This window comes from Capra hircus, chromosome 7 (assembly GCF_001704415.2).
Source record: "Capra hircus breed San Clemente chromosome 7, ASM170441v1, whole genome shotgun sequence".
In the NCBI taxonomy this organism is placed as follows: Eukaryota; Metazoa; Chordata; class Mammalia; order Artiodactyla; family Bovidae; genus Capra; species Capra hircus.
This window is the reverse complement of record NC_030814.1, coordinates 106,301,255-106,315,421: the sequence shown is the minus strand read 5'-3', so window position 1 is coordinate 106,315,421 and position 14,167 is coordinate 106,301,255.

Below are 14,167 nucleotides of genomic sequence, written 5' to 3'. Positions count from 1 at the left end.
TTTGTTTCCTCGTTGTCAAATTTTAGCAAGAATCCTATTAAATTAGTGTAGCCAGAATGCTCCCTCCTGCTATCACTCCTAGTGGTGGTGGTGCTGGTGGTGGTTCAGTCACTGTGCCATGTCTGACTCTTGCGACCCCATGGACTGTAGCCCGCCAGGCTCCTCTGTCCATGGGATTCTCTAGGCAAGAATACTGGAATAGGTTGCCATTTCCTTCTCCAGTGGATCTTCCCAAGCCAGGGATTGAACTGGGGTCTCCTGCACTGCAGGCAGATTCTTTACCAACTGAGCTAATCTGGGAATTCCTCCTCTACCATGCCTCAGGTGATGTCTGCTTTCAGTAAGTATTCTGTTACGTTGGGCTTCCCTCACCCCTGACATTTCCTCCTCTTAGGAATTTTCTATTCTCTGACCACCCACCACTTAACTTGGTTCCTTAGCAAAAAATTCCTACTTGTTCATGCTGTGTATGGAGTTGATCCCAATCCTTCTTCCCCACTGCTAGATTCCACTGCAGTGATCCCTGTACCCAATTGCAATGGCCACCCCTTGAATAAACTCTGTCTTACTGTTCTTTATTGTTGTTCAGTCACTCAGTCAAGTCCGACTCTTTGTGACCCTGTGGATTACAGCATGCCAGGCTTCCCTGTCCTTCACTATGTCCCAGAGTTTGCTCAAACTCATAGTCCATTGAGTCAATAATGCCATCCAACCATCTCATCCTCTGTTACCATTAACAGCTTTTTTTTTTTTTTTAACAGGAGGGATAAAATTTTTATCTCTGATAATACACCAAATTTTGTTCCCTTCTGAAACCTGGTGGTTTAGTCGCTAAGTTGTGTCCACCTCTTGTGACCCCAGAGACTGTGGGGAGCCAGGTTTCTCTGTCCATAGGATTCTCCAGGCAAAAATACTGGAGTGGGTTGCCATTTCCTTCTCCACTTCTGAAACCTAGTAAAGCCAAAATTAAGGTATTATTTGAAAAGTTAACTCACAAAGTCAGGCAAAATCAGGCAAGGACACACCAGCAACATTTTAGACCTGAAAAGTAGGTAGATGTTATATTCTTGGTAAATCTTGGAAAATGCCAAATTCCAGGTAGTTAGTCTCTGCAGAGGAAATTGGGAAAAAGGAAGTAAGACAGAGGCCAGCCATGTGGCAAGAGTGTTCCTGAATCTAAACTTGGTCTGCTCACCACACAACAGGCTAATAATCGTGAGACAAGTTGTTGGGGCAAGGAATAATTACTTTATTTGGAAAGCCAAGCATCTGAGAAGATGTGTCCTAGAGTACCATCTTATCAGGGTCTGGATGCCAGTTTCTTTTCTAGAACAGAGATGGGGATGAGGTATGGAAGTAAAGTAAAACGGCCATTAGTTTTGCAAATATCTCCTGGAATGTCCAGCATCATGGAGGAGATACGCTAATTTTTTTTTTTTTTTCCTTTTCTGCAGACTTTCACAGGTGGGCAGGGTCAGAATGTCTCCCTGTGAGATGTGAGCTGAACAAACGCACTTCAGTTTAACTTTCAGGCAGAGGGGCAGGGTTCCCTGAGGCAGGCCCGTTATGCCCGAAGTCCGAGTCCCCAAAACTGAGAGAAATAAGATGCCCACGGCAATGCAAAAGCATAAAGGGGTTTATTGCTAGCTCGAGCTAGGGCTCCCACCGGCACCGACACAGTGGCTATAGGGAGGGAGCCCCGAGTCTTGGGCTGCACTGCTTTTATAGGGAATTTATTCAGGTAAAAGGGTACAAGAAGGGGGTGTTCAGGCAAGAGGACAACTGATTGGCCACTTTAGGGGGTGTTTAAGTTGACAGATAACTGGCTGGTTACTTCCATCCATAGAATTTGTGTGTAGATTCTTGATTGGTTTTCACTTCCAAGGTAAATCACAAACTCCTGAAGGTAAAGTCAGAAGGTTTAGCCTAGGGGCCGATTGGCTCGTGTACAGTGGGGCTAGGTTAGGTAATCTGAGGGTTGATTGGCTATGGGTAGTGGGCTCAGGTTGGGTAACGTCCAAAGTTCTTTTGCCCAGGACCTTGCGGGATGGAATTCTTTTACAAGATGGAGTAGCTCAGGCCCTTCATCCTAGGGTGAGTGGGATCCTCCTAGGGGTAGTCTCCCGGAATCATGACCCAGGTTTACAAGAATTCAAAACCTAGGCCTAGTGCAACCTGTCGAGCCTGCCATGGCTCCGGTCTGGTTCCCCAACAAGGCCCAAGGCTATGGTTTTTCCTGTGGTCATGTATGGATGTGAGAGTTGGACTGTGAAGAAGGCTGAGCGCCGAAGAATTGATGCGTTTGAACTGTGGTGTTGGAAAAGACTCTTGAGAGTCCCTTGGACTGCAAGGAGATCCAACCAGTCCATTCTGAAGGAGATCAACCCTGGGATTTCCTTGGAAGGAATGATGCTAAAGCTGAAACTCCAGTACTTTGGCCACCTCATGGGAAGAGTTGACTCATTGGAAAAGACCCTGATGCTGAGAGGGATTGGGGGCAGGAGGAGAAGGGGACGACAGAGGATGAGATGGCTGGATGGCATCACCGATTCGATGGACGTGAGTCTAAGTGAACTCCGAGAGTTGGTGATTGACAGGGAGGCCTGGCGTGCTGCGATTCATGGGGTCGCAAAGAGTCGGACACGACTGAGCGATTGAACTGAACTGAACTGAACTGAGAGTTATAGACAGCATGCTTTCAGAGACTATAAAACAAAAGCAATGGAAAGCAAAGGTTTAAAGTAAAAGAAACAGATCCAACATGGAGTCAGATTCTGTTTTTCTCTATTACGAGAGGTTGAAGCTTTTGAAGAAAGCTGTTTGGTGAAGAATTCTCAGGAATTTAGAGAAATCTTGGGGAACAGTTGAGAAAGTTGATCTCTGTATTCTCCATGCTTTAATTTTGTTTTTAAATTAACTTTTAAACAATTGAAGTACAATGTCCATACTGAGAACTCTTAAGTGGTGTAAAAGACTGTGAAATGAACCAAAATATTATTTGCTGTCTGCAAGAGAAAACTGTGTCTAGAGCAAGCCCTTCCAGGTCATCTGAATCTATAAGCTATTGAAAGGCTGCTGCTGCAAGCTGTGAATGACCCTGGGATTCATGGTCTCTGGAGGAGAGGAATTTGATCCAGGGCCAGAGACAAGCCTTGATCATTCAGAGCTCTTTGTAATAATAAAGTTTTATTAAAGTATAAAAAAGATAGAGAAAGCTCCTGACTTAGACATCAGAAGGGGACAGAAAGAGTGCCCTTTTGCTAGTTTTTAGTAAGGAGTTTTATACCTGTTAGCAAGCTGCTAATTAGAGAAAGGAAATGCCTCAAAACTGAGAGACTGCACCAGTCCCCTCACCCATAATATGCACTTTGAGACACCATTGGCTCAAGGTGGGTCATCCCGGGTCACAACTCAATTGACATGAATCTTGAAGAAAGGCAGATTTCCGAGCAAATAACATAGCTTAAGAAAACATTTCCCTGAGAAAAGCGCATTGGTCAGCTCAAGTTTGAGATCAAGTTCAGTTCAGGTGGAACCCCGTGGTGCCATGACAACACAGGATTAGAAGAGGGAAAAAAGGAGCCTCCGATTGCCATTTATTCCCTCCTGCCGCTGGGAGACCTCTGGCCTCCCTGCTGAGCCTACAACCATTTCATTACCTTTCAGCTATTCTGAAAGTTTCTAAGTTTAAATATCGTAGACAGCTAAAAACAATGCATATCATTCTTTTCTGTAGATTTGCAAATAAACTGTCTGATGGAGGGACAATTGATTTCCCTCCAGCCAGCCCCCACCACAAAAACCAGTTCTGAATCTGTCTGTAAATTCATTTCATGTCTTTTGCACCGTTTGTAACTTTTTGCTTGTTCCCTCACTAAGTAATTTAAAATCTGTGCATTTTATATCTATATGGCAGTCATAATTTTACCTTTAAAAAAAACCCTCCTCTTTAATAGTGTACTGATTATATATATTATATACATATATTATATATATAATAAAAACATTTTTATATATAAAGTGTATATAAAATAAAAACAAAAGTTGATCCTTTCTCTATCTTACTCACAAACTTAGTAGCGCTGGCAAACCCTAGTTTGTGTGCTCAATATACAGTGAGGCCAAACAAACCAAAACATCAGAGTTTGGTGTGCAGAGAAAGGTTTGTTGTAAGGGCCAAGCAAGGAGAATGAGTAGCTTGTGTTCAAAAAGCCCAGATTCCCCGATACTTTTCAAGGAAGAGTTTTTATAGGAAAAATTCGAGAGAAGGGTAGCAGGGGTGTAAACTTCCTCTGATTTGGTTGGTAGTGAGGTGACAGGCTGGTGTTCCAGGAATCAGAATCATCAGTCATCTAGTTCCAACCAGTCTGGCTCCATATGCTTGTGCTCAGACTGAAGTTACCATCTTCCACCTGGGTGGGGACGTTACTTTGCCGACAAAGTATGATCAAAGCTGTGGTTTTCCCAGTAGTCATTTACAGATGTGAGAGGTGGACCATAAAGAAGGTTGAGAGCGGAAGGATTGATGCCTTCAAACTTTCTGGTGTTGGAGAAGACTCTTGAGAGTCCTTTGGACAGCAAAAAGGTCAAACCAGTCAATCCTAAAGGAAATAAACCCTGAATATTCATTGGAATGACTGATGCTGAAGCTTCAATACTTTGACCACCCGATGCGTAGAGTCAACTCATTACAAAAGACCCTGATGCTGGGAAAGATTGAAGGCAGGAGGAGAAGGGGATGACAGAGGATGAGCTGGTTGGATGGTATCACCAAACAAGAGTTTGAGCAAGCTCCGGGAGATGGTGAAGGACCGGGAGGCCTGGCGTGCTGCAGTCCATGGGGTCGCAAATAGACATGACTGAGTGAACTACAACAATAACCTGGGCAGAGAGCATGGCTAATTCCTATAGAAGAACCTAGAGACATATTATTATGTATATGCGTTGAGGGGGAACCGGGACCATGCCCCACACTGCACTCTTGCTTCTTTTTGCATTTCCTCACTCCCCTAGTTAGTAACTATTTGATTATGCTCTTAGGGAACTCAGGGGAAGGTCTAGGAGGTGGAAAGCCTTTTTTCCTACAGATAAGAAATGAGGGGCATGAAGCGACTTTGTATCTAGGAGGGCCCCAAAGGGGCCTGCTCAGTTTCAGCCTCTTCCACTTTTCTTTGATACTCCTCAACCTTGAGGGAACAGGTGCTAGACAAGAAAGGGAATAACATTTTGGGTAGAGAGGTTAATCATAAACTTGGCAGAAGAACTCAGCTTTAGGGGGACTCAGTTTCAATAGTATGTTGACTTTTAAAAAATGCACATTGTGAGAGTTACAAGGTGAGTTTTATTTGGGGCAAAGTGAGGACTGTAGCCCAGGAACAGCACCTGAGATAGTTCTGAGAAACTGCTCCAAAGAGGCGGTGTTGGGGGGTGGGGGGCAGTGGGCAGTGGTATAGGGTAGAGGTCAACCTATATGTTATTTTGCTGAAGGAAGAGTTCATTTGATCAAGTACTTATCTTTGCAAAAGTTTTCTGCTAGTCACAAGGAGCTGATGTTACCTTGAAGGGATTTAGTGCTTTTTGAGATATGAAGAGGACTTCCCTGGTGGCTCAGACGGTAAAGTGTCTGCCTACAATGTGGGAGACCTGGGTTCAAGCCCTGGGTTGGGAAGATGCTCTGGAGAAGGAAATGGTAACCCACTCCAGTATTCTTGCCTGGAAAATCCCACGGACGGAGGAGTGTGGTAGGCTACAGTCCATGGGGCCGCAAAGAGTCAGACACGACTGAGCGACTTTACTTCACTTCATTAGATATGAGGAGATGCAAGGATTGGGCTCGTAAAATCAGTTCCTGAAAATATTTGACTTCTGAAGATCTGTTTTGCCAGTTTTCCCAGAGGACAGAGTGCCTCATTCTTGATCTCTTTGCAGGTATATTGAAGGTCAGTGAGTACAGTAATTAGTGATCTAATCCTTGTAGAGGCAGATGGCAAGGGACAATTTTTAGCTGACACCACCATACATTAAAATTAGGATTTTCTGTTTATGAAAAGATAGTTAAGATAAATCAAAAGCAAGTGATATGATGGGAAGAAGTCTTTGCAGTACACTTTCCTACCAAAGGATTCATTCGGAATATATGAAAAACTCCTAAAAATAAAAGAGAAAAAAAGCAGAAAATCCAAGTTTAAAATGAACAAGTAATTTGAACAGAAAGATATCTAAAAGGCCAATAAACTTTTTTAGTTATTGGGTAAATGAAAACTTTAATCACAACATAATACTACAGAATGGGAAACATTAAAAGCCTGGCTATAGTCAATGTTCATGAGGATATGCAGTAGCCAGCTGGATACTGACTGTGTTTTGCACAACTTCTTTGGAAAACTCTCCAGCTGTAACTACTCAAAATGAATATTTACATCCTTATGAGCCAGCAATTCCATTAAAAGTTCTGTAAGTCTCTCTGATTTTTAATAGTATGAGTCTATTACCAAGAGTAAGCTCATCTTTATATGCTGTCAGAAAGTCAGTTTGTGAATCTTAAACAGAACTGGACTCAAATCTGGAAATGCAGTTGGAAGTCACTTCTAAGAGGGCCTTCAGCAACAACCAGCATCCCTTCACCCACAGTCCTCAAAAATGTAACCAACTTAGTAGTCAAGGAGGTAGGGAGACAACTAAGAGAAATTTAGTATGACTGATGTAGATTGAGTTAGGATCCTGAGTCCTCAGTGAAGCTTGCAAGATTCACAGTTGGTTTGAGACAAGTGAAATTTGTATCACTTAAATGTATAACCAGATACTATAAAACTCTTAGAGGAAAACATAAGCAGAACACACCTGGACATAAATTGAAGCAATACCTTTTTGAATCCTAGAGGAATGAAGTTAAAAGCAAAAATAGTAAATGGGACCTCATTAAACTTAAGCTTCTGCACAGCAAAGGCAAAAAGACCACCCACAGAATGGGAGAAAATATTTGTAAGTGATGCAACCAACAAGAGATTAGTCTCCAAAATATACAAACAGCTCATGCAGCTCAGTAACAACAACAAAAACCCAACCCCCCAAAATGGACAGAAGATCTAAGGAGACATTTCTCCAAAGGAGACATATAGATGGCCAAAAAGCATGTGAAAAAATGCTCAACATCACTACTTATTAGAGAAATGAAAATCAAAACTGCAATGAGGTATCACCTCATACTGGTCAGAATAGCCAGCATAAAAAGTATACAGACAAATGCTGGAGAGTATATGGAGAAAAGGGACCCCTTCTTCACTGCTGATGGGAATGTAAATTAGTACAGTCATTATGGAGAATGGTATGGAGGATCCTTAAAAAACTAAACATAGAATTACCAGCAATCTCACCCTTGGGCATGTATTCAGAGAAAACCATAACTCAAAAGGATGCATGTACCCTGACATTCACTGCAGCACTATTTATAACAGCCAGGATATGGAAGCAACCAAAATGTTCATCAACAAAGGAATGAATAAAAAGGATGTGGTATGTATAGACAATGGAGTATTTGTTGTGGTTGCTTAGTCACTAAGCTGTGTCCAACTCCTGAGACCCCATGGACTGTAGCCCACCAGGCTCCCCTGTCCGTGGGATTTCTACTGGAGTGGGTTGCCATTTCCTCCTCCAGAGGATCTTCCCAATCCAGGGATCAAAACCACATCTCTTGCATTGCAAGCACATTCTTCACCATTGAGCCATCAGGGAAGCCCAAAATGGAATATTAATAATACTCAGCCATAAAAAAATGAAATAATGCCTTTTGCAGAAACATGAATGAACCTGGAGATTGTCATACTGAATGAAGTAAGCTAGAGAAAGACAAATATGTGATATCACTTGTATGTGGAATCTAAAAAAAAAAAGGTACAAGTGAACTTATTTACCAAACAGAAACAGAATCACAGATGTAGAAAACAAACTTATGGTTATTGGGGGGAAAGGGGAGGGGGATAAATTGGGAAACTGGGATCGACTTATACACACAATTATATATAAAATAGAAAACTAATAAGGACCTACTGTATAGTACAGGGAACTCTACTCAATACTCTGAAATGACCTATATGGGAAAAGCATCTAAAAAGGAGTGGTTATAAGTACATGTACTTGATGGACGTGAGTCTGAGTGAACTCTGGGAGCTGGTGATGGACAGGGAGGCCTGGCGTGCTGCGATTCATGGGGTCGCAAACAGTCGGACACGACTGAGCGACTGAAATGAACTGAACTGATAACAGATTCACTTTCCTGTGCACCTGAAACTAACACAACATTGTAAACTAACTACATTTCATTTAAAATTTCAAAAAGAAGCCTGACTGATCAACAAAGGAACCTTAGAGACTAATCACTCTAATAAGCTTACATTTAAAAACTGTCAACACAGTATGACTACTGAAATGATTATATTGCATAACCAAGTGAAGTATATTCCAGAAATACAAGGGTGGGTCATCCCAGATGAAAAATGTAATTCACCACATGAACATAAAAAAAAAGGAAAGATATATGATAATTCCTATTTATTCAGAAAAATCATCTGGTAAAATTCAACATCCATTCATAATGAATTTTCTGAAAATCCCTCTTAGCAAACTAAAAGAGAACTTCTTTAATTTGATTTGACATATCTGTTAAATGGACTTCTCTGGTGGCTCAGACAGTAAAGAATCTGCCTGCAATGCAGGAGACCAGAGTGTGATCCCTGGGTCTGGAAGATCCCCTGGATAAGAGAATGGCTACTCATTCCTGATGCTGGGAGGGATTGAGGGCAGGAGGAGAAGGGGACGACAGAGGATGAGATGGCTGGATGGCATCACTGACTCGATGGACGTGAGTCTGAGTGAACTCTGGGAGTTGGTGATGGACAGGGAGGCCTGGCGTGCTGCGATTCATGGGGTCGCAAAGAATCGGACATGACTGAGTGACTGAACTGAACTGAACTCATTCCAGTATTCTTGCCTGGAGAACTCCACCAACAGAGGATCCTGGCATGCTAGACTCCATGGGGTCCAAAAAGTTGGACGTGGCTGAGGGACTAACTTGATAACTGATCTGTTAAATACCATAGCAAATACCATACCTAATGTGAGTTACTGAAAGGTTTTCCCCTAAAATCAGAAATGATGCCCACTCACAAATCTAGATGCCCCCCCACACAACAACAGATTGCATAAAAAAAATCATTATGACTTTGTGATCCACAAAACTTTCTTAAACAGGATATAAATCATGCTTCCCGTAAGGGAATGTATTGATAAAGCAAACTTCATTAAAAAAAACTTTACCAATGTTTACTGAAAGATACTTTTTTAAAAAAATGAAAGGCAAGCAGATGAGTGGGAGAAGGTATTCGCTATACTTAAATGTTCACAAAGACTTGAACTCATGAAATAAAAAGGACTCCTTGAAAAACAAAGCAAAATAGGTAACCTAATAAAAGGAAGGGCATGAAACATGAAAATCAGGACATCAAAATGGAAAAAAAAAAAGGCAGGATATCCAAATGGCCTATAAACATAGAAAAAGATGCTCAGCTTGATTAGACCTCAGGAGATCAAAAGACAAAACCACAATGAGGTATCAATACACACCTCCCAGATTCACTAAAATGACAGGCAGCCCCTTGTTTGCATTGAAGAGGGAAACACACACTGGTATACTCACATTGTAACATTTTTTGGCAGTATTTATTAAATACTAAAACTGACATGTACCTGTCTTCAGTTCAGTTGACTGGTGTCTGCCTCTTTGCGACCCCATGGACTGCAGCGCGCCAGGCCTCCCTGTCCATCACCAACTCCCAGAGCTTGCTCAAACTCATGTCCATTGAGTCGGCGATGCCATCTGAAAGTTTGTTCCTGAGCCGTGAAAGACACCAGGATTCTTGGCCTCTGGAGGAGAAGAATTCAATCCAGGGCCAGTGATGACCTTTTGCGTAATAAAGTTTTATTAAAATATAAAAGATACAGATAAAGCTTCTGACATAGACATCAGAAGGGGGCAGAAAGAGTGCACCCCTGCTAGTCTTTAGCTGGATGTTATATAGCTACTAGCAGGCTGCTAATTGGAGAAAGGAAAGGTCTCAAAACTCAGAGACTGGCACCAGGCCCCTCACCCACAACATGCATTTTGAGATAACACTGGCACAAAGTGAGTCATCCCAGGACATAAAATGATTGACATGAATCTTGAAAAAAAGACAGGTTTTTAAGTAAATATGTAGTTTCATTAACATAGATTAGGAGAACAGTGTATGAATAAAATATACCTGTTTGTTGACCCCTTATCAGTTCAGAATCTTAAGCAGAATCAACTTGAAGAAAGAGTCGAGGATAAATGCATGGTTCACTAACATAGCTTAAGAAAAACATTTCCATAAGAAAAATGCATTGGTTAGCTCAAGGTTTGAGAAAAGTCAAGTTCAGGTGAAGCCAGGTGTCATCATAGCAATGCAGAATTTTAAGAGAAATCTTTTAAATTTGTATAGAGAAGGGGGAAAAATCTAACACGTTTGTTTCCTCCTACTGCTTAAGAGAGATAAAAAATGTCTGATACTTACAGCCTATTTCCTCCATTTGGAGGCCCCTGGCCTTCCTGCTTGTTACCCTCTCACATCCAACCATCTCATCCTCTGTTGTCCCCTTCTTCTCCTGCCTTCAATCTTTCCCAGCATCAGAGTATTTTCTAATGAGTCAGTTCTTTGCATCAGGTGGCCGAAGTATTGGACTTTCAGCTTCAGCATCAGTCCTTCCAATGAATTTAGGACTGATTTCCTTTAGAACTGACTGGCTTGATTTCCCTGAAGTCCAAGGGACTCTCAACAGTCTTCTCCAACATCACAGTTCAAAAGCATCAATTCTTCAGCACTCAGCCTTTTATTTTTCTTTTTTTTTTTTGGTCCATGCATGACTCTCACGTCTATGTATGACTACTAGAAAAACCATAGCTTTGACTAGACGGACCTTTGTCGGCAAAGTCAACATCTCTGCTTTTTAATATGTTGTCTAGGTTGGTTATAGCTTTTCTTCCAAGGACCAAGGGTCTTTCAGTTTCTTGGCTGCAGTCACCATCTGCAGTGATTCTGGAGCCCAAGAAAATAAAGTCTGTCACTGTTTCCATTGTTTCCCCATCTTTTTGCCACGAGGTGATGGGACCAGATGCCATGATCTTTGCTTTTTGAATATTGAGTTTTAAGCCAACTTTTTCACTCTCCTCTTTCACTTTCATCAAGAGGCTCTTTAGTTCCTTTTTACTTTCTGCCATAAGGGTGGTGTCATCTGTCTATCTGAGGTTATTGATATTTCTCTCGGCAATCTTGATTCCAGTTTATGCTTCATCCAGCCCAGCAATTTACATGATATATTCTGCATACAGGGTTTCCTTGATGACTCAGATGGTAAAGAAGCCACGTGCAATGCAGGAGACCTGGGTTCAATCCCTGGGTTAGGAAGATCCCCTGGAGGAGGGCATGGCAACCCTCTCCAGTATTCTTGCCTGGAGAATCCTCCTGGCCAGAGGAGAACTGGGGATGGGAGGAGCTATAGTCCATGGGGTAGCAAAGAGTCAGACACAACTGAGCCACTAAGCATAGCATAGCATTCTGCATGTTAAATAAGCAAGGTGACAATAAACAGCTTTGACATACTCCTTTCCCAATTTTGAACCAGTCCATTGTTCCACATCCGGTTTTAACTGCTGCTTCTTTATCTATGTACAGATTTTTCAGAAGGCAGGTCAGGTGGTCTAGTATTCCCCTCTCTTTAAGAATTTTCCACAGTTTGTTGTGATCCACACAGTCAAAGATTTTGGCGTAGTCAGTACGGCAGATGATTTTCTGGAATTCTCTTGCTTTTTCAATGACCCAATAGATGTTGGCAATTTGATTTCTGGTACCTCTGCCTTTTCTAAATCCAGCTTGAACATCTGGAGTTCACGGTTCACATACTGTTGAAGCCTGGCTTGGAGAATTTTGAGCATTACTTTGCTCTCATGTGAGATGACTGCAATTGTACGGTAGCTTGAATGTTCTTTGGCATTGACTTTCTTTAGGGTTGGAATGGAAACTGACCTTTTCCAGTTCTGTGGCCACTGCTGAGTTTTCCAAATTTGCTGGCATATTGAGTGTAGCACTTTAACAGCATCATCTTTTAGGACTTGAAATGGCTCAGCTGGAATTCCATCATCTCCACTTCCAAAGAAGGTGATGCTGTGTATATATTGGAATTGGAAGGGAGTCCTCTAATATGAGTGCCTTCTGGAAAACCAAACGAGTAATTCTAATAAGTACTAATATTCCCAATTACACCAAATGAGAGCAGCATTCATTGACAAGCATCTAGAATTAGTCAACAGAAAATGCATCATCTTCTATCAGGATAATGCAAGACTGCATGTTTCTTTGATGACCAGGCAAAAACTGTTAACAGCTTGGTTAGGAAATTCTGATTCATCCACTGTATTCACCAGAGATTGCACCTTTGGATTTCCATTTATTTAAGTCTTTACAAAATTCTCTTAATGGAAAAAATTTCAAATACCTGAAAGATTGTAAAAGGCACCTAGAACAGTTCTTTGCTCAATAACATAAGAAGTTTGGGGAAGATGGAATTATGAATTTGCCTGAGAAATGACAGAAGGTAGCAGAACAAAATGGTGACTACGTTGTTCAATATAGTTCTTGGTGAAAATGAAAAATGTGTCTTTTATTTTTACTTAAAATCTGAAGTAACTTTTTGGTCAGCCTAATACAACTCCATCAACAGTGCACATGGGTTCCCTTTCTCCACACCCTCACTAGCTCTTGTTATCTCTTGTCTTTTTATTATGGTCATTCTGACAGGTGTGCAGTGATTTCTCATTACAGCTTTGGTTTGTATTTCCCTAATGCTGTGTTTCTTTTCATACACCTGTTGACCATTTGTATGTCTTTGCCATGTTTTTAATTGGGTTTTATTATTGAGTCATTTTCTAGTCTTTACAAAGAAGGAAATCCTGACATTTGGAGCAATATGGATGGACCTGGAAGAAACTATGTTAAGTGAAATAAGCCAAACACAGAGGACAAATCCACGACCCTTCGTCTGTGAGGCATCTAAAACAGTCAAACGTATAGCAGTAGACAACAGAATGAGGGTTACAGGTAACAGAGGGACAGGGCCATGGGGAGCTGAACTTCAACAGTGGGTCACACGAGATGAGTAAGTACTGCCCAAGATAATGCCTACCATAAACAGTACAATCAGCATAGTTAATTGTGCACGTAAAAATGGATGGAGGGTAGATCTCATTCTGCCGTCTATGGGGTCGCACAGAGTCGGACACGACTGAAGCGACTTAGCAGCAGCAGCAGCAGATCTCATTCGATGTGTTCTTACCGAAATTTTAAAAACACACAACAAAGGCACAGAGAAAAGTTTTGGATGTGATGGATATATCTATTACATTGATTGTGGTGATGGTTTTGGGCGGGGGGGGGGGGTGGGTAGGCATGTGTCCAAACTCAACAAATGTGTACTCATTAATTATGTGCACTTTTTGGTGTATCAGTTATACCTCAGTAAATCTCGGGGGATGGAATAATTTTAAGCACAGTGTTCTTTCTTCATGTAATGCCTAATTTCCTGAACCTAACTTTCTCAGAATCTTCCCATGGGAAACACGACCTCAGCCAACAGAGGCATTTTAATTTCTTGAACAGTGGAATGAAGGCCAGTGCTTGAAGAACACACATCTTGGCAGAATTACTAAAACTATGGTGCAGTCAGATGGGAATGGAGAGTCAGATCTAGTGGTGATGTCCACGACAGAAAAAAGGGAAGGATGAGGAGGCCTACTGGGGATATTTTGATTATGATGGTCAAAGGAACAGATACTAAGGTTAACTGCCTTACTAACAGTGTGATGCTGGATAAGTGACAGAGCCTCTATAAGCCTAGCAGCTTATCCATAAAAAGGAAAGAAAAATTAGAAATTACTTATTGGACAGTAGTACGATCAAATAAAATAATCTGAGTAAAACTGCATGAAACCTAGTAAAATCACAATCACTACAAATGACTGGGACTTTCAGTTAGTTCAGTTCAGTCACTCAGTTGTGTCTGATTATTTACGACCCAATGGACTGAAGCACCCCAAGCTTCC